The following is a 19,832-nucleotide window of genomic DNA, read 5'->3' as shown; positions in this document are numbered from 1 at the left end:
CCCATCCCTTTATATTCTTGCAACTTGCATGATTTACTTTCCGCTGCTCATATACTCTTATCATGCTTGCTTGATATGTATTGTGAATGTTTGAACTTGTGCTCAGACTCCACTTCAACTTAAAGAATTTAAAAACTGCAACTTTTCTTGCTAAGAGTCTATTCACCCCCCTCTAGACACCTCTTCTCGATCCTTTCACGCATGAACGACACCTGCACACAAAGAACAAATACTTGCAACCCGACGTAAAAGAGGGGTTGTCAATCCCTCCCGGGTAAAGGATAGGTAAAAATTGTAGTATATTGGATAAATAGATCTCGTAGGAACGCGAGATAAAATAAATAACAATAAATTGCATCAAGGTATTTTTGGGTTTTTGGATTAATATATCTGAAAGTAAAGGAAATAAAAATAGATCTCGAAGGCAAATATGATAAAGAAGAGACCAGGGGGGCGTAGCTTTCACTAGTGGCTTCTCTCAAGAAAAATAGCATATGGTGGGTAAACAAATTACTGTTAGGCAATTGATAGAACTTCAAATAATCATGACGATATCCAGGTAATGATCATTATATAGGCATCACGTCCAAAATTAGTGGACGGACTCCTGCCTGCATCTTCTACTATTACTCCACACATCGACCGCTATCCAGCATGCATCTAGTGTATTAAATTCATGGAGAAACGGAGTAATGTAATAAGAATGATGACATGATGTAGACAAGATCTACTCATATAGGAATAGACCCCATCTTGTTATCCTTAACAGCAACGATACATACGTGTCGTTTCCCCTTCTACCACTGGTATCGGGCACCGTAATATCGAACCCATCACAAAGCACGTCTTCCCATGGCAAGAAAAATCAATCTAGTCGGCCTAACTAAACCAAAGATTCGAAGAAGAAATATGAGGCTATAAGTAATCATGCATATAAGAGATCAAAAGACTCAAATAACTTTCATGGATAAAACATAGATCTGATCATAAACTCAAAGTTCATCGGATCCTAACAAACACACCGCAAAAAAGAGTTACATCAAATGGATCTCTAAGAGGCCATTGTATTGAGGATCAAAAGAGAGAGAGAGGAAGCAATCTAGCTACTAACTACGGACCCATAGGTCTACAATGAACTACTCACGCATCATCGGAGAGGCACCAATGAGGATGATGAACCCCTCCGTGATGGTGTCTAGACTTGATCTGTGGTTTCTGAAACTTGCGGCGGCTGGAACTGAGTTTCGTCGACTCCCCTAGTATTTTTGGAATATTGGGGTATTTATAGAGCAAAGAGGCAATGCGGGAGGCCACCGAGGTGGGAACAACCCACCAAGGCGCACCTGGGCCCCCATGTGGGTTGTTCCCCGCTCGGGGCACCCCTCTCGTACTTCTTTGGCCCAACGTGTGTCTTCTGGCCTAGAAAAATTCTCCAAAAAGTTTCGCTGCGTTTGGACTCCGTTTGGTATTGATTTTCTGTGAAGTAAAAAACAAGCAAAAAACAAGAACTGGCACTGGGCACTATGTCAACAAACAATTCGAAACACCTCAACTTTTTCAGAACAGGTCCGAGTCAAATAGCAATGATTCGAAGCACTTCTTTTTCCATTACACTATTTCGGAAACCTAAGGACTCGATCGTATGGATATGGAAAATACAGGATTTCTGATCCTAGCGGGAAAAGGAGGCCAACGATGACACTATGACTTCAATTCGATTGATTCTTAACAAATTAGTATTTTCAATTTGTGAGGACCATTCTCTCTATATAAGAAATTGTTGATTAAGAATATATAGTGAATTCTTGGGCAACTGCGTAAATTTATGGAATCACTTACTTTACTATATCTTTTTTTTACATAGAATTTTTTTGCATAGAAAAAAGAAGGGGAATATTGATATATATTAGAGGGTATCGATATATATTATGAACCCATATTAGGCTATTTACACAAAGGAATGGAAAAAATCGCGGAAAACCAAACTATTATACAATACTTACCTTATGTAACAAGGTGGGATTATTTAGCTACTATGTTTACAGAAGCAATAATAGTAAATGCACCAGAATTCTTGGAGAATATTCAAATACCACAAAGAGCCAGCTATATTAGGGTAATTATGTTAGAATTAAGCCGGATAGCTTCTCACTTGCTATGGCTTGGACCTTTTGTGGCGGATCTCGGCGCACAGACTCCTTTTTTCTATATAAATTAGTTGATAGTGATAGGATCCCTTTTTTGGCGTCCCATGTCCCCCAGTGGTGTGGTGGCATGGGGATGTCAAAAGGAGGGATGGAGTTTTTCTTGCTTTTGGCGTAGCAGGTGTATTGTTTGTTGGATTAGGTCTAACTTTCTTGACCAAACTGCAAGTGCGGAACTTTACGAGATGAAATAGGGAAAGACATAAGATAGAATAGAACTTAAAAGGATAATTGAAGTGACTCGTCTTCGAATCTACTTTGGTTGGAGTTTGAAAAAGGAATAAAAATAAAGTAAATTCAAGGAAGGGCCAAAAGGTACTTCGAACATGGAACGAGCATGAAGAGATTAACGAGACTTCTTTCTCTTTTGAGTTTTTCTGGCAGACCTGCCACGTAAGATCTTTGGTCTTCCCCTGGAACCGATGAAAAAAGTGGATCGCTTCTTATGTACTCGCTCAGAATGATTCTTCTCTATCTATAGTTCATGGCCTATTAGAAGTAGAAGGTGCTCTGCTGCAATCCTTACCGACAGAAAAAGATTGCAGTCAGGTTGATAATAGTCGAGTGACATTACTTCATCAGTCCAAACTAAGGAATCTGTTAGAAATGTTTTGAAATGGATATTGTTCTCTCTTTGATCAGGGATTGGCCTCTATGGTAGAACCTGTCGGGGAGGCCTGAGAGGCGGTGGTTTACCCTGTGGCAGATGTTAGCGGTTCGAGTCCGCTTATCTCCAGCCCATGAACTTAGCGGTTAGGATATCCCGTCTTTAGAGATAAAGAAGGACGTGAGCTTTTTGTATGCCTTATGCCTACTTTTTTTGAAACATTTCTGGTTGTTTTGGTAGATGAGGAGGGAATTGTTAGAGCAGACGTTCCTTTTAGAAGAGTAGAATCCAAATATAGTGTTGAACAAGTAGGCGTAACGGTGGAGTTCGCCACATTAACTTAGATTTTCCCAAGATTTTGGCTGCTATTCCGAATTACTCTATCACTCCGAAGCCAATGAAGAGTAAGTAGAACCTACAAAAATGGGGTTTTCTATTGATGCCTTGAATAACATATAGCTTACCTATAGACAAAAAATAAAAACTTTTTTGCATGATTCAAATGAAAAATCTTTCTCAACGATTCCTATTCTACTAACAAGAGTAGACATGCAAAATTTATTTGTTACTAAAGAGAAAACCGTCCCAGCTGTTCCTGAATAGCTTCCTTCAAAAGGATTTCCGCTTGCTCGGTGAATGTCTTGCTAGAAGATATAATTTCTTGGAATTGAGGTTTAGTATCTTTTAGATGTTTATGTAACAGCAGATTTTTTTGGATAACTCGGTTAATCATCCTAACCAAGATCGATTGTCGGATTACAAAAATTATTTTTATTCTGAGTTTTATTCTTAGATTCTATCTGAAGCGTTTGCGATCGTTGTGGAAATCCCATTCTCGCTACGGGAATTATTTTGTCCAAAAGAAAAAGAAATACCAAAATTTCAGAATTTACGCTCTATTCATTCAACATTTCCCTTTTTAGAAGACAAATTTTTGCATTTGGATTATCTATCACATATATAAATACCCTATCCTATCCATTTGGAAATCCCGGTTCAACTCCTTCAATACCGTATCCAAGATGTTCCATCTTTGCATTTATTGCAATTATTTCTCAACTATTATTCGAATTGGAATAGTTTTATTACTTCAATGAAATCCATTTTTTTCAAAAATAAAATAAAAGACTATTCTTCGATTCTGGGCGCGGAAGCAATTTTCTTGGCTTTACATCCATCCCAGGGTATCATTTCTAATACATCTGTTGGACAAGCTCGTACACATTGAGTGCATCCTATACATGTATCGTAAATTTTTACGGAATGTGACATTGGATCTATAAATTTTTCTTTTCAACATAAATTTTTTTGATCTGGTAAAAATGAAATTAGTACTATAATGAGTCATATGTATTGTAGACACCAGACGAAGCAAAGGTTTATCCAAACAAATTAAAATAGGTAGGTCGTCTAATTCTCTAGAAAGGATTAGTTGAAATCCCCTAATAGTTTCCGCAAGAGCAACATACTTTCCTGGAGAACCAGTAAAAACTTCTGTCACAAAGAACGGTTGTGATAAGAAACGGTCAATTTTTCTTGCTCTTGCTACAGTTAAACGATCCTCTTCCGATAATTTATCCAAGCCAAGAATTGCGATAATGTCCTGAAGTTCTTTGTAGCGTTGTAAAGTTTCCTTAACTCTTTGTGCAGTTTCATAATGTTCGTTGCTAACGATCCGAGGCTGTAACATAGTCGAGGTTGAATCTAAAGGATCTACTGCTGGATAAATAACCTTGGAAGCTAATCCTCTGGAAAGTATGATAGTAGCATCCAAATGTGCAAATGTTGTGGCAGGGGCAGGGTCGGTCAAATCGTTTGCAGGTACATAAACTGCTTGAATCGAAGTTATAGATCCCTTTTTAGTAGAAGCAATTCTTTCTTGCAAAGAACCCTATTTCTGTTATGTAAGCCCACTTAGCTCAGAGGTCAGAGCATCGCATTTGTAATCCGAGGGTCATCGGTTCAAATCCAATAGTCAGCTTTTTTTTCTCTATCGATGTTCTACAAACAAGAATCTCTTTTTTTCCGAATTAAATGGAGAATCCAGGATCTTTTATGTTTTTACCTTACAATTTTGCTAGATACAAAACAATAAAACCATTAGTATTCAACATAAGAAATCCATTCTAGAAAAAATACAATTAGATTAGCTCTTCATAGACAAACTTGGGGTTTGCGAGCCAAGGTAAGATCGGCTCGGGATCATGGGACCCTTTTCTATCAGATAGGAGGGGCCTTAGCTGGTGATCCGGGCTGTTTCCCTCTCAACAATGAAGCTTATCCCCCATCATCTCACTAGCCAACCTTGAACCCTGTTATTTTTGGGTCATATCTAGTATTCAGAGTTTGCCTCGATTTGGTACTGCTCGCACAGCCCGCACCGAACCAGTGCTTTACCCCTAGATGTCCAGTCATCTACTGCGCCTCAACGCATTTCGCGGAGAACCAGCTAGCTCTGGGTTCGAGTGGCATTTCACCCCTAACCACAACTCATCCGCTGATTCTTTAACATCAGTCGGTTCAGACCTCTGCTTAGTTTCATCCAAGCTTCATCCTGGTCATGGATAGATCACCCAGTTTCGGGTCCATGAATTTATCTTGAATCGGGACCTTCTGTCTCAACTTTATCCTAGTTTTGCCGAAGGAGCAACCCCTTTTTTCACTTTAAATTGGTCCAAGTACGCAGAATTTCTGACTTTTCGTGGAGGACTAGATCCAATAATCGGTGGTCTCTGGCTGACCGATATTGAGCACCATCATTTAGCTATTGCTATTCTTTTCCTAATCGCATGTCATATGTATAGGAGCAATTGGGGTATTGGCCATGGACTTAAAGATATTTTGGAGGCTCACAAGGGCCCATTTACAGGACAAGGGCATAAGGGTCTTTATGAAATCTTAACAACGTTATGGCACTATATAGTGTGAATATTCCCTCAAAAAGCTTGATTCTAGTGCAAAATGATCAATATGTAAAATCCGAACAAGTAATTACAGAGATTCGTGCCAGAACATCCACTTTACATTTTAAAGAAAGGGTACAAAAGCATATTTATTCTGAATCAGACGGCAAAATGCACCGAAGTACTGATGTTTACCGAACCATTATGTCGAGCGGGTCCCTTTGGATCCATTTCACATCGATAAAGCACCCTCTTCCACCTATAGGTAATTTCAAAGAAGTTTCTTTTGAAGTGGAAACCTCAAGGCAAAATATGGCCCCTAATAATCCAGCTTCTGCGATATACCACGTGAAACACTCTTTAATGGAACTTTCGTTTTAGCTGGTCGTGACCAAGAAACCACCGGCTTTGCTTGGTGGGCTGGGAATGCCAGACTTATCAATTTGTCTGGTAAACTGCTTGGAGCTCATGTAGCCCATGCCGGATTAATCAGATTCTGGGCCGGGGCAATGAACCTATTTGAAGTGGCCCATTTCGTACCAGAAAAGCCCACGTATGAACAACTGCACCAATTCTTAATCCAAAGTTCCAGACATTTGTTAAATAAGGAAGAGACCAACTCTTTCCATTTATTAATTGAATTCCTATAACAAGTAACAAGTGTTTTATTTCAAGATTAAGTTATTACTGAACAAAGAAAAAATTTCATTATATTATAAAGGATGAGATCAATTCGGAAGCACCTTTTCTTATTCTAGCAGACGGAATTCCTTTGGTCTAATTTAGGACTTTCAAATCTATTTTATTTTATCTAATTCTATCTATGCCCCAGGGGCTAGGAACAAAATAGTCCATGGACTCAATTCTAGTTTATTAGATTCTTGTTTAAAAGAACGAAAAAAATTCAATAGAACTAAGAACACATAAAAAATAGCATAGAGTATCAGGGCCATTACCAAAAGTTCCTCCCAAGGATCCTATATCCTATTGGGTATCTGTTCCCTGCCTTCTCCCGCTAGGATCGGAAATCTTATATTTTCCATATCCATATACCGTTGAATCCTTGGGGTTCCAGAATCCGCCTATTTTACTAGTCTTCGGAAACGAAAAACCCTGAACCAAGAAGAGTTGGATATGTTATGTAGGGTATGTTTTTTTATTAATTTTATTATGAGCTCTCAAGATATCGATATATTCATATACAATCTCTACATAATGTCTCTTTCTTAGCATGATTTTGGGGAATCTCCTTGCTATTACTCAAACAAGCATGAAACATATGCTTGCATATTCGTCCATAGGGCAAATCGGATATGTAATTATTGGAATAATTGTTGGAGACTCAAATGATGGATATGCTTTTAAAGTAAAGGGTTTATTTTACCCTGAAAGAGATATCTTTGTATATTTTTTTTATTTCTAACTCATATTTATGAGATAATAAAATATGGCAAAAGCTATACCAAAAATTGGTTCACGTAAGAAAGTGTGTATTGGTTTACGTAGGAATGCATGTTTTAGTTTACGAGGGAGTTACTGTCTATCGTTGGCCTTTATGGTAGAACTCGTCGGGGAGGCCTGAGAGGCGGTGGTTTACCCTGTGGCGGATGTTAGCGGTTCGAGTCCTCTTATCTCCAGCCCGTGAACTTAGCGGATACTATGATAGCGATAGCATGAGTTTTCCAAATTCATCATAGACTTTACCTATGGCTTGATACAAGTAATGTAACATCCCAAATTTTCAATTTGGAATGTTATACATAGGTCATTCATGCATACAATATCTTATTGCATTTCCGTTTTGCGATCCTAGAAATTCTAAGCAACTCAAGGACCCTCACAGAGAGTTAGGGATTTCACCGTTTGTCATATTTGAATTTTATCAAATATGGAAACAAGGATCACCTTGGTTTTAATTAATTCTTCTCCCTGAGAATTTTTCATATCAAAATATATGAGAGGAGATAATATGACTTCTCCAAAATAAATGAAATATTGGAGGAAAAATATTAAAATCAATTTGTATTTTTATTTGGAGTTTTATTGCTATTTTATTTGAATTAGGAAAAAAATGCGTTTTTGAAAATTGCACTAGAGGCCCAAATAAATTTTCACCTTGTCCGGTGTATTTTTAGAGGACGGCGAAAATTTATTTTAGGAATTTTGGAGTCCGTTTAGTATTTCTTTTCTTTATTTTTCTGCGCGTCGGATTATTATTAAAAAAAACCGACCTTACCGGGCCGTGTCCGCCTGGGACACTGGCCCGGCCGGGCCTTTAAAGCCCGAGGCACCGAGCCACCCCAGCCCAGCCCCGCGCCTCCCGAACCCTAGCCGCCAGCCGCCGCGTGCCTCGATCCACGAGCCGCCGCCGCCGCCGACCCGCGCCGCGCGCAGACGCCGCCTTGCCGCCGGACGCCACCTCTCTGGAGTTGCCCATCGCCGCCGCCGTCATGCATCCCGAGGTAGCCACCGGTTTTTGTTAGAAAACCGTATGTTTTTTAGAAACCCTCGGTTATATTATTTTAGATCGGTTTTATTTTCTCTCTCCCGGTTTAGTTATTTAGCGAACGCCCATTCATACGTTCGTTTTAACGAACGGTTTTCACCCGTTAACTGTAGACAGCGAACGTTCGTTCGTTAGCCTGTTCGTCAGTTTTTCTTTTTCCAGGGTTTTTCGTGATTATTTTCGATCGTGATTTCTGACTCGATTTTCGTTTTAGTTTATCTTTTCGCTCGTTTATCGGAATCAGGCGATTCAAGCGCCTGGATCTTCGTCTTGAAACCCTCTTTCTGTTTAACCAACTTGAACAACAGTTTGGTACTATAAAATTGGACTTTAGTCCAGATTAGTAATCGGATCTTGTTTCTTTCGCAGTTTGTGTTTCGTTGCTCCGTTTGATTTGATTTTTTTTGCAACCGTAGTTCTTAAGTTGAACTTCTGGGTTAGATCTTCTTATTTGAGATTTACCTGTGCATATTTGCTTGGTTGCTTATGTATGCTATTGTTTGTTTGCGATAGAACACCCGGAGTGTGAAGCGTGCTACTACGAGTCTCTAGGTTTTGCGGATCACCAGCAAGGCAAGTAACACATTGATCATACTTCTTTCGTACCCAGTTTTTATGCATTAGTTCCAATCCCCAAATATTGCATGATTAGGATGTGATTAACTTGTGGGTATTGGGAAGTAGATGATGAGGTAGAACCTATTGCCCTGTTTTATTATCAAACCCTGGGAGTTACTTCTACGTTATGCTTATATTGATATGCTATGCTCGTAGACGTGGATTGGGTTTGAGTGTATTCATGACAGATGTGAGATTGTTAAATTAATGGTTCAACTTAAGGTGGAAACTTTAAGACACATCTGGGTGGATTGCTTGTTTTGGGCACCTGGTGATATACAAGTGTTGTCCTTGGAGATCCCGGGGCCGTGTGATCCTCCTATGGTCCGCCACCCAGGCTCAAAGGGATCATAAGATTATTCATGCTAGAAACTTCCGTGTGCAGCCATAAGCCATTATGGGCTCTGGCATAGTTGAGTATGTTGTGTGACCTCTTTCAGTGGTGGGCTAGCAGATGTAGAGGGAAAGTAGGTGTAACTGTCCACCCGGAGTAAAGAGTTAATGCTTCTGAAAGACTGTGTCTCGGTCATTCGTTTCTCAAACACCGTGCAGTGCGAGAAATACAACGGAGGAGATCGAGTCTTGTGGGGAAAAGTGCGCAAACCTCTGCAGAGTGTACAAACAAATCATGGTTAGCCGTGTCCCCGGTTATGGACATCTTGAGTATCTAGTACTTGGATTATCCTATTGTATCTCATCACTCTAATTTAATTTGCTGGGATGCTAATTACTTTTAATTGGGATTGAGGTGGGGGTACCATTCTCAATGTTTCAACTACCATTATAGTTAAATAAAATATATTCCTTTGTTGTAGGGAAAAATTGGTTTTTCGCAAAAACCATATAACCATAGAGCCTCCACCAGCCATATATGCATGTAGTGACAGCATTTATCTATTCGTTGCTCTACTGTGTTACATTGCCAGCATATTCCATGTGCTGACCCATTTTCGGGCTGCAACGTATTATGTTGCAGACTTTCCAGACGAGGAGTAAGACGCGATAGGTCGTTTGTCATGCACTCAGCTATGCCGTTGGAGTTGATGGACTCACTTTATTTTCCAAGTCTTCCGTTGTTATCGTTTTAGATGGCCTTAAGCCATATTTATTGTAATAAGTTCTCTTTTGAGACATTTGATGTAATAAGTGTGTGATTGCTACTATGTTATAAATCCTTCGAGTACTATGTGTGTCAGCATTACCAATCCAGGGATGACACTAGAGCACAGAGACTTGACCGTTTGAGGTCGGGTCGCTACAAGATGGTATCAGAGCACACGCTGAATGTAGGACACGACCACTAAGAAAAGCCATAGGTCACTCTTCTCTACTCATTTCTAACTCCTCACTATTTTCTACTCTTTAGGATGGCGAACACGAGGAACAAGTTTTCACAATCGGATGAAGACACACCTTTTGGACGACACTTGAAGGAAGTCACTAGGTACCTGAACATTGAAATACCAAGCTTCACCGGGACCTACAACGCCACCTTACCAGAAGAGGAGCGCTGGATGATTCAAGTTCAAGTTCCAGGATGGACATTCATGGCAGTTACGGATCCTATAGAGTTTTCCTTTGATGCACCCACTTGGAGTCTAGGCAAGAGCATGGCAGCCCACATTGCTATGGGACGTATTGGAGAAGTCTACAAACAAGAGCTGAAGGACACTATATACCAGACATGTGGGCGCCGAGACGAGCAATGGGAGATGACCAGCACCAGGAGGGATAGATCCATTGCAGCATTCATCCAGGAGTTAAACGAGCACATTCGATGCTAGGAGAACCAGATGTGCGCAAGCATGATGGATATGTAGAAGGCAATGACCAGGATCGCCGAGCTAGAAGAGGAACTCAAGGCTACACACGACGATTATGAGGAGGAAATCATCGTACCAGTGGAGAAGAATGACGACCTAACAAGGAAGCTAGGAGTTTTCATGGGAGACCCCGCGCCAGGAGGAGAGGGCGACGATTCCACTTGTCCGGAGAACTACATCATCATCGACACCGACTCCGACCCCGATGATAGTGATGATGACTATGAAGACGAAGCTGGAGCGGATATCATGGAGTCTTCCATCGAGCAATATTTCTAGATGACCACCATATGACTAGTAGTTTTCCCCCATGTATATAGTAGTAGTCCGAGCACTTTTAACGATAGTTCTAGACCGTTTGTATGCCCTTGCTTGATTGATTGAGTGATATGATATGATTGTGTTTGTCTCATGTGCATATGGGTAGTGCTTTCTCACTAGACCTCATTCTATCTAAACTCTTCCCCCTAAACCCATCAGATGCCTCTGAGACGTGACCCCGGTTTTGCTTTCCCACCAGAGCTCACTCGGTTGATCCAGCAGCAGAATACCTTGATGCAGATGTTAGTTCAGAACCAAGGCAACAACAACAACAATAACCCACCGCCACCACCTCCAGTTGACAACTTAGCCCGTTTTCTGAGGCTGCATCCGCCGGTGTTTTCCAGTAGCACCGTGCCAATAGTTGCTGCTGATTGGCTGCGCAGGATAGGAAGGGAGTTGACCACCGCAGGTTGCACAGATGCTGAGAGGGTGCATTTTGCCGCACACCAATTGGATGGACCAGTAGTCGCATGGTGGGAGAATTACACATCCACTTTTCCTATAGCCAATGTCACTTGGGAGCAGTTTCAACAAGCTTTCCGCACATCCCATGTATCCACTGGAGCTATGAGCATGAAGAAGCATGAGTTTTGCAACTTGCGCTAGGGAAATCGTACTGTGGCTCAGTATGTAGATGAGTTTAGTAAGCTATCTCGTTATGCCCCTGATGATGTGGCCACAGATGCCGCGAAACAGGAGAAGTTTATGAAAGGGCTAAATGATTAGATGAGCATGCAGTTGATGGTGGCAACATTCAACAACTACCAGGAGTTGGTAGACAAGGCTCTTATGATTGAAGGGAAGCAGCAGCAGATTGGAAATCGCAAGAGGAAGTATGGACAGGGGAAGTACAATTCTGGAGCTCAGCAGAAGCCCCGTCTCACCCCGAACTCGGGAGGACTTGTCCATAACCATGGAGGCCACACTCACAATGGAGGAAGTTCCCATAATCATAATGGCCCAAGGAATGGGAATGGAATGGAGCAAGCAGCAATCAGAACCGCTCTAACCCAGCCACACCCGCCAAGAAGGATCAAAGTCACATTACTTGTTTCAAGTGCGGGAAGACTGGGCACTACGCCAACGACTGTCCGAAATTGAAGAATGGCAATGGCAATGGAAGCGCTGGGAAGAAGCCCAACCCTTTCAATAGGGGACAAGTGAAGCATGTGAACGTGGAGGAAGTTGAGGAGGAGCCTGATGCAGTTATCAGTAAGTTTTTGGTTAAGTCGTTTACTGCAATTGTTCTTTTCGATACTGGTGCATCACATTCATACATATCAAGGGGATTCGTGGATAAGTATAAGTTGCCCACTAAGGTACTTAGGACACCCATGTTAGTAAGTTCGCCAGGAGCCGAGTATATGGCAAGTCAAGGATGTTTTTAGATGCCATTGACCATTGGAAGCCATGTTTTCCCCTCAGACCTAATAATTTTGGAGTCATAAGGATTGGATGTGATACTAGGAATGGATTGGCTATCGATGTATGGGGGAAACATCGATTGTGCGAGTAAGTCGATTTTGCTCACCACCCCGGAGGGGAAAAGGATCAAGTATGTATCCAGGCATTCGCCAAGGAGAACCCAAGTACATTCTCTCACGGGAGTTGTTCAGGAGGAAGTGCCTGTCATGAAGGATTACCCAGTTGTATTTCCAGAGGAGTTACCAGGCATGCCGCCAGATCAAGACCTAGAGTTTTTGATAGAGCTATACCAGGCACCGGGCCAATATCAAAGAGACCACACCGGATGCCCGCAAATGATCTGGAGGAGATCAAGAAACATATTTAGGAGTTATTGGAGAAAGATTACATTCGACGGAGATCATCACCATGGGGAGCCCTAGTGCTGTTGGTTGAGAAGAAGGATAAGTCCCTAAGAATGGTTGTTGATTATCAGGCATTGAATGAAGTAACTATCAAGAATAAGTACCCACTGCCGATGATCAATGATTTGTTTTACCAGCTGCAAGGAGCGAAGGTGTTTTCGAAGATCGACCTGCGATCAGGTTACCACCAGCTGAAGATTAGGGAAAAAGATATACCCAAAACAGCGTTCACCACAAGGTATGGGCTATATGAGTATACGGTTATGTCATTTGGATTGACTAATGCCCCCGCCTATTTCATGAGTATGATGAACAAGGTGTTCATGGAGTTCTTGGATAAGTTTGTCGTGGTGTTCATTGATGATATTTTAGTATACTCAAAGAATGAAGAGGAACATAAGGAGTATTTGTGGTTAGTTCTCGAGAAGCTCAGGGAACATCAGTTATATGCCAAGTTCAGCAAATGTGAGTTTTGGTTAAAGGAAGTTGGATTTCTTGGACATGTTATATCAGGAGAAGGTATATCAGTGGACCCTACCAAGGTTAAATCAGTCACTGAGTGGTTGGCACCCACCTCAGTTGGAGAGATCCATAGTTTTCTTGGACTCGCGGGATACTATCCGAGATTTATTGAGAATTTTTCTAAGATTGCAAAGCCCATGACGACATTGTTGAAGAAGGACATCAAGTTCCATTGGACTGAAGAATGTGAAGCAAGTTTCCAGCAGTTGAAGAAACATTTGACTACAACCCCAGTGCCGATTCTGCCAGATATACGCAAGGATTTCCAAGTGTATTGCGACGCCTCTCGCTTAGGACTTGGAGGAGTACTTATGCAAGACAAAAGGGTTGTTTTGAATGCCTCATGACAACTTAAACCGCACGAATTGAATTATGCCACGCATGATTTGGAGTTAGCAGCTGTAGTGCATGCGCTCAAGACCTGGAGACATTTTCTAATCAGAAACCGTTGTGATGTGTACACGGATCACAAGAGTTGAAGTACATTTTTACTCAGAAGGAGTTGAACCTCAGGCAGAGGAGATGGCTGGAGCTCATAAAGGATTACGATATGAAGTTGCACTATCATCCAGGCAAGGCAAATGTCGTAGGAGATGCTATGAGCCGGAAGACTTACGTCAACACCCTCGTAAGCGGAGGAATGCCAAAGGAGTTGGTAGAAGATCTTAGGGAGCTATGTTTGGAGATAGTCCCTAAAGGTTTTGTTGCAGCATTGGAGGTTCAGTCGACATTGTTGGAAAAGATTCGAGCAGCTCAGAAGGATGACAAAGAAATTGCCGAGATAAAGGAGAAGATGAGCGAAGGGAAAGCCAAAGGTTTTCGTGAGGATGAGCACCACACCTTGTGGTTCGAAGACCGTATTTTTGTGCCCAATAATGCCGAGATCAGGAAGTTGATATTACAGGAAGCTCATGATTCACCATACTAGATACACCCTGGAAACACCAAGATGTATTTGGATTTAAAGGAACGTTTCTGGTGGACTGGTATGAAGAAGGATATTGCCAAGTATGTAGCCGTATGTGATGTATGTCAGAGAGTGAAGGCAGAACATCAGAAGCCCGCAGGATTACTGCAGCCCATGCCGATACCCGAACGGAAGTGGGATAAGCTTGGCATGGACTTTATCACCGGACTGCCCAGGACCATATCGGTATATGATTCAATCTGGGTAGTAGTGGATCACTTGACCAAAGTAGCTCACTTTATCCCAGTGAAAACCACTTATACAAGTGCGAAGTTGGCCAAGATATATATGACCAGGATCGTATGTCTGCACGGAGTTCCAAGGACCATCGTATCAGACAGAGGAACACTGTTTACTTCAAAGTTTTGGCACCAGCTGCATCAGACTTTGGGAAACAGGTTGGAGTTTAGTACAACTTTTCACCTGCAGACAGATGGAGAGACAGAGAGAGTCAATCAGATTCCGGGGGACATGTTGAGAGCTTATGCACTAGACTATGGATCTAGTTGGGATGATAATTTGCCCTACACAGAATTATCGTACAACAATAGCTACCAGGCCAGTTTGAAGATGGCACCATTCGAGGCCCTGTATGGAAGAAGGTGCAGAACACCATTGATGTGGGATGAAGTTGGAGAACGCCAGTTGTTTGGACCGGATTTGATTAAGGAGTCCGAAGAGAAGGTTAAACTGATTCGAGATAGACTGAAGGTAGCTCAGTCCAGACAAAAGAGTTATGCAGACTCAAAACGCAAGGAGTATCTGAGAGTGTCTCCACTTCGAGGAGTTAAAGCGTTTTGGAGCTAAGGGAGAGTTAGCCCCGAGATTTGTGGGACCGTACCGTGTTTTGGAACGCATGGGAGAGGTTGCTTACAAGTTGGAATTACCTGAAGGACTGTCGGGAGTTCATGATGTGTTTCACGTTTCTTAGTTGAAGAAGTGTCATGCAGATATGGCCGATATTCATCTAAGGGATACAGTGCCTCTAGAAGCAATACAATCGGATAGTGATTTGACATATGAGGAGAAACCTGTCAAGATTCTCGAGTTTGCTAGCCAGTTACTCGTAGTAAGGTTATCAAGTTTTGCAAAGTTCAGTGGAGCCACCATACCGAGGATGAAGCCACTTGGGAACGAGAGGATGATCTACGCAAAGACCACCCCACCTATTAGAATAGCCAACCCGAATATCGAGGACGAGATTCATCTTAAGGGGGTAGGTTTGTAACATCCCAGATTTTCAATTTGGAATGTTATACATAGGTCATTCATGCATACCATATTTTATTGCATTTCCATTTTGCGATCCTCAAAATTCTAAGCAACTCAAGGACCCTCGGAGAGAGTTGGGGATTTCACCGTTTGTCATATTTGAATTTTATCAAATATGGAAACAAGGATCACCTTGGTTTTAATTAATTCTTCTCCCTAAGAATATTTCATATCAAAATATATGAGAGGAGATAATATGACTTCTCCAAAATAAATGAAATATTGGGGGAAAATATTAAAATCAATTTGTATTTTTATTTGGAGTTTTATTGCTATTTTATTTGAATTAGGAAAAATTGCATTAGAGGCCCAAATAAATGTTCACCTTGTCTGGCGTATTTTTAGTGGACGGGGAAAATTTATTTTAGGAATTTTGGAGTCCGTTTAGTATTTCTTTTCTTTGTTTTTGTGCATATCGGATTATTATTAAAAAAACGAACCAACCTTACCGGGCCGTGTCCGCCTGGGACACTGACCCGGCCAGGCCTTTAAAGCCCGAGGCGCCGAGCCGCCCCAGCCCAGCCCCGCGCCTCCCGAACCCTAGCCGCCAGCCGCCGCGTGCTTCGATCCACGAGCCACCGCCGCCGCCGCCGCACCGCCGCTCACCGCCGCTGACCCACGCCGCCACCGCGGTGCCGCTGCTCCGCCGCTCGCCGTCGCCGACCCGTGCCGCCAGACGCCGCCTCACCGGAGTTGCCCGCCGCTGCCGCTGTCACGCGTCCCGAGGTAGCCGCCGGTTTTCGTTAGAAAACCGTATGGTTTTTTAGAAACCCTCGAATATTTTATTTTAGAACGGCTTTATTTTTTTTCTTCTCCCGGTTTAGTTATTTAGCGAACGCTGTACGTTTGTTTTAACAAACGGTTTTCACCCGTTAACCGCAGACAACGAACGTTCGTTCGTTAGCCTGCTCGTCAGTTTTTCTTTTTCCAGGGTTTTTCGCGATTATTTTCAATCGCGATTTTTGACCCGATTGTCGTTTTGGTTTATATTTTCGCTCGTTTATTGGAATCAGGCGATTCATGCGCCTGGATCTTAGTCTCGAAACCCTCTTTCCGTTTAACCAACTTGAACAAGAGTTTGATACTGTAAAATTTGACTTTACTCTAGATTAGTAATCGGATCTTGTTTCTTTCGCAGTTTGTGTTTCGTTGCTCCGTTTGATTTGATTCTTTTTGCAAACCGGAGTTCTTAAGTTGAACTTCCGGGTTAGATCTTCTTATTTGAGATTTACCCGTGCATCTTTGCTTGGTTTCTTATGTATGCTACTGTTTGTTTGTGATAGAACACCCGGAGTGCGAAGCGTGCTACTACGAGTCTTTAGGTTCTGCGGATCATCAGCAAGGCAAGTAACACATTGATCATACTTCTATCGTACCTAGTTTTTATGCATTAGTTCCAATCCCCAAACATTGCATGATTAGGATGTGATTAACTTGTTGGTATTGGGAAGTAGATGATGAGGTAGAACCTATTTCCCTGTTTTATTATCAAACCCTGGGAGTTACTTCTACGTTATGCTTATATTGCTATGCTATGCCCGTAGACGTGGATTGGGTTTGAGTGTATTCATGATAGATGTGAGATTGTTAAATTAATGGTTCAACTTAAGGTGGCAACTTTAATACACATCTGGGTGGATTGGTTGTTTTGGGCACCTGGGGATATACCAGTGTTGTCCTAGGAGATCCCGGGGATATATGGTGTGATCCTCCTATGGTCCGCCACCCAGGCTCAAAGGGATCATAAGATTATTCATGCTAGAAACTTCCGTGTGTAGCCACAAGCCATTATGGGCTCTGGCATAGTTGAGTATGTTGTGTAACCTCTTTTAGTGGTGGGCTAGCAGATGTAGAGGGAAAGTAGGTGTAACTGTCCACCCAGAGTAAAGAGTTAATGCTTCTGAAAGACTGTGTCTCGGTCATCCGTTTATCAAACACCGTTCAGTGCAAGAAATACAACGGAGGAGATCGAGTCTTGTGGGGAAAAGTGCGCAAACCTTTGCAGAGTGTACAAACTAATCATGGTTAGCCGTGTCCCCGGTTATGGACATCTTGAGTATCTAGTACTTGGATTACCCTACTGTATCTTATCACTCTAATTTAATTTGCTGGGATGATAATTACTTTTAATTGGGATTGAGGTGGGGGTACCATTCTCAATGTTTCAACTACCATGATAGTTAAATAAAATATATTCCTTTGTTGTAGGGAAAAATTGGCTTTTCACAAAAACCATATAACCATAGAGCCTCCACCAGCCATATATGCATGTAGTGATAGCATTTATCTATTCATTGCTCTATTGTGTTACATTGCCAGCATATTCCATGTGCTGACCCGTTTTTGGGCTGCAACGTATTATGTTGCGGACTTTTCAAACGAGGAGTAAGACGCGATAGGTCGTTTGTCATGCACTCAACTATGCCATTGGAGTTGATGGACTCACTTTATCTTCCAAGTCTTTCGCTGTTATCGTTTTAGATGGCCTTAAGCCATATTTATTGTAATAAGTTCTCTTTTGAGACATTCGATGTAATAAGTGTGTGATTGGTACTCTGTCATAAATCCTTCGAGTACTGTGTGTGTCAGCATTACCGATCCAGGGATGACACTGAAGCACAGAGACTTGACCGTTTGAGGTCGGGTCGCTACAAGTAAGCAGCAAAGAGTCGTAACTTAAAGAAAAAAATGGATAGGGCCGACAGATTTACCTGATGTAAAGAAGATCCTAAAAGTCTTTGATTAGTCGACTCTCTCCATTTAACACTTTCCTCTCTCTCCTTTTTTTCCACTGACTCAATTCTAGTTTATTAGATTCTTGTTTAAAAGAATGAAAAAAGTTCAATAGAACTAAGAACACATAAAAAATAGCATAGAGGATCAAGGTTTACCAAATTTGTAATGACTCTGAGGTTCAACCCAATCCTTCTTTTCTTTCTTTTTCCTTCCAGTTAAAAAGATTTTATTTTGATTTCCCCATCCTCATGGCCTTTCTATCTTTCTAATCTAATTTGAAATTGGATTCAAACGAAAGCGGTTAGAATTTACTTCCTACTTCACTGCACGGGACGGGTCTTCATCGAAAAGCTAACTCCACCGAGCATTTTCATACCCTTTCTTTGGGTGGTATATCGCCTTTAAAAGTCCAGGAGGGTAGTAGGGGATCTATAGTAGGTAAGATAATTTGCCCTTTGAGCAGAGTAGGTTTGAAATAGGATCTTAGAGTGTCTAGGGTTGGGCCAGGAGGGTCTCTTAACGCCTTCCTTTTTCTGCCCATCGGAGTTATTTCCCAAGGACTTGCCATGGTAAGAGGGAGAAGGGGGAAGAAGCACACTTGAAGAGCGCAGTACAACTGGGAGTTGTATGCTACGTTCGGGAAGGATGAATCACTCCTGAAAAGGAGTCTATTGATTCTCTTCCAATTGGTTGCATCGTAGGGCTAATTCGTATAAAGCTATTGAGCCAGCCCAACCAGAAACTAAAGTTATGTGCATTATATGCATCGCAAGCAATCGACCCGGATCATTCAAGAAAGCTGCATAAGTGAATATATAACCCACGGAAAAGTGATCCAATCCAACCAATCTTGCTTGCATAATGGAAAGAGCCACGAGCTTATCTCTCCAGCAAATTAAATTAGCTAAAGGTGTGTGTTCATGAGCCCATGCTAAAGTCTCAATTAATTCCTGCCAGTATTTATTGGATAATATAACTGGCTGCTGAATACGCGCGGCTATCCTGCTAACGCGGGCAACCAAAGACATGAGGTTCTTCATACCAGCATAATCATTCTCCTAGTATTGGAAACATACTTTTGTAATAACATGAATGTCTTTAATCTCTGTGTACCTTCCTATTTTCTCTGTCAACTCATTAGCTGCTGCAAATATTTCTTAGCTATTAGATCATCTTTCTTCATGGTACAACTCCGAGACAGATGATAGCTCTTTCTTGTCTTCATGAAGAAGTGCAGAAGCCTGTATCAATGAAGAGTAGGCCGGTACCAGCAGAAGATAGTAAATAGTGTTTTTGTTAGCCACTGCACTCACACTGTTCGTTCGGAAAGTAAGTCCTCCTAAAGATTGTTCTCCCAAACCCAAGTTCCAGACGACCTATATTCTTCTTCTAGGGTCCTATATCTAAATTTAACAATTCCTGAACCCTTTTTATCTTTTTTGTATCGGGGATCGTCAAAATAAGCAAAAATAGTATTTCTACGTAAAACACCCATAAGGGGGATTTCGATTCTTACTAAAG

Source organism: Triticum dicoccoides, chromosome 5A, assembly GCF_002162155.2.
Source record: "Triticum dicoccoides isolate Atlit2015 ecotype Zavitan chromosome 5A, WEW_v2.0, whole genome shotgun sequence".
NCBI lineage: Eukaryota > Viridiplantae > Streptophyta > Magnoliopsida > Poales > Poaceae > Triticum > Triticum dicoccoides.
This window is presented reverse-complemented; position numbering follows the sequence as displayed.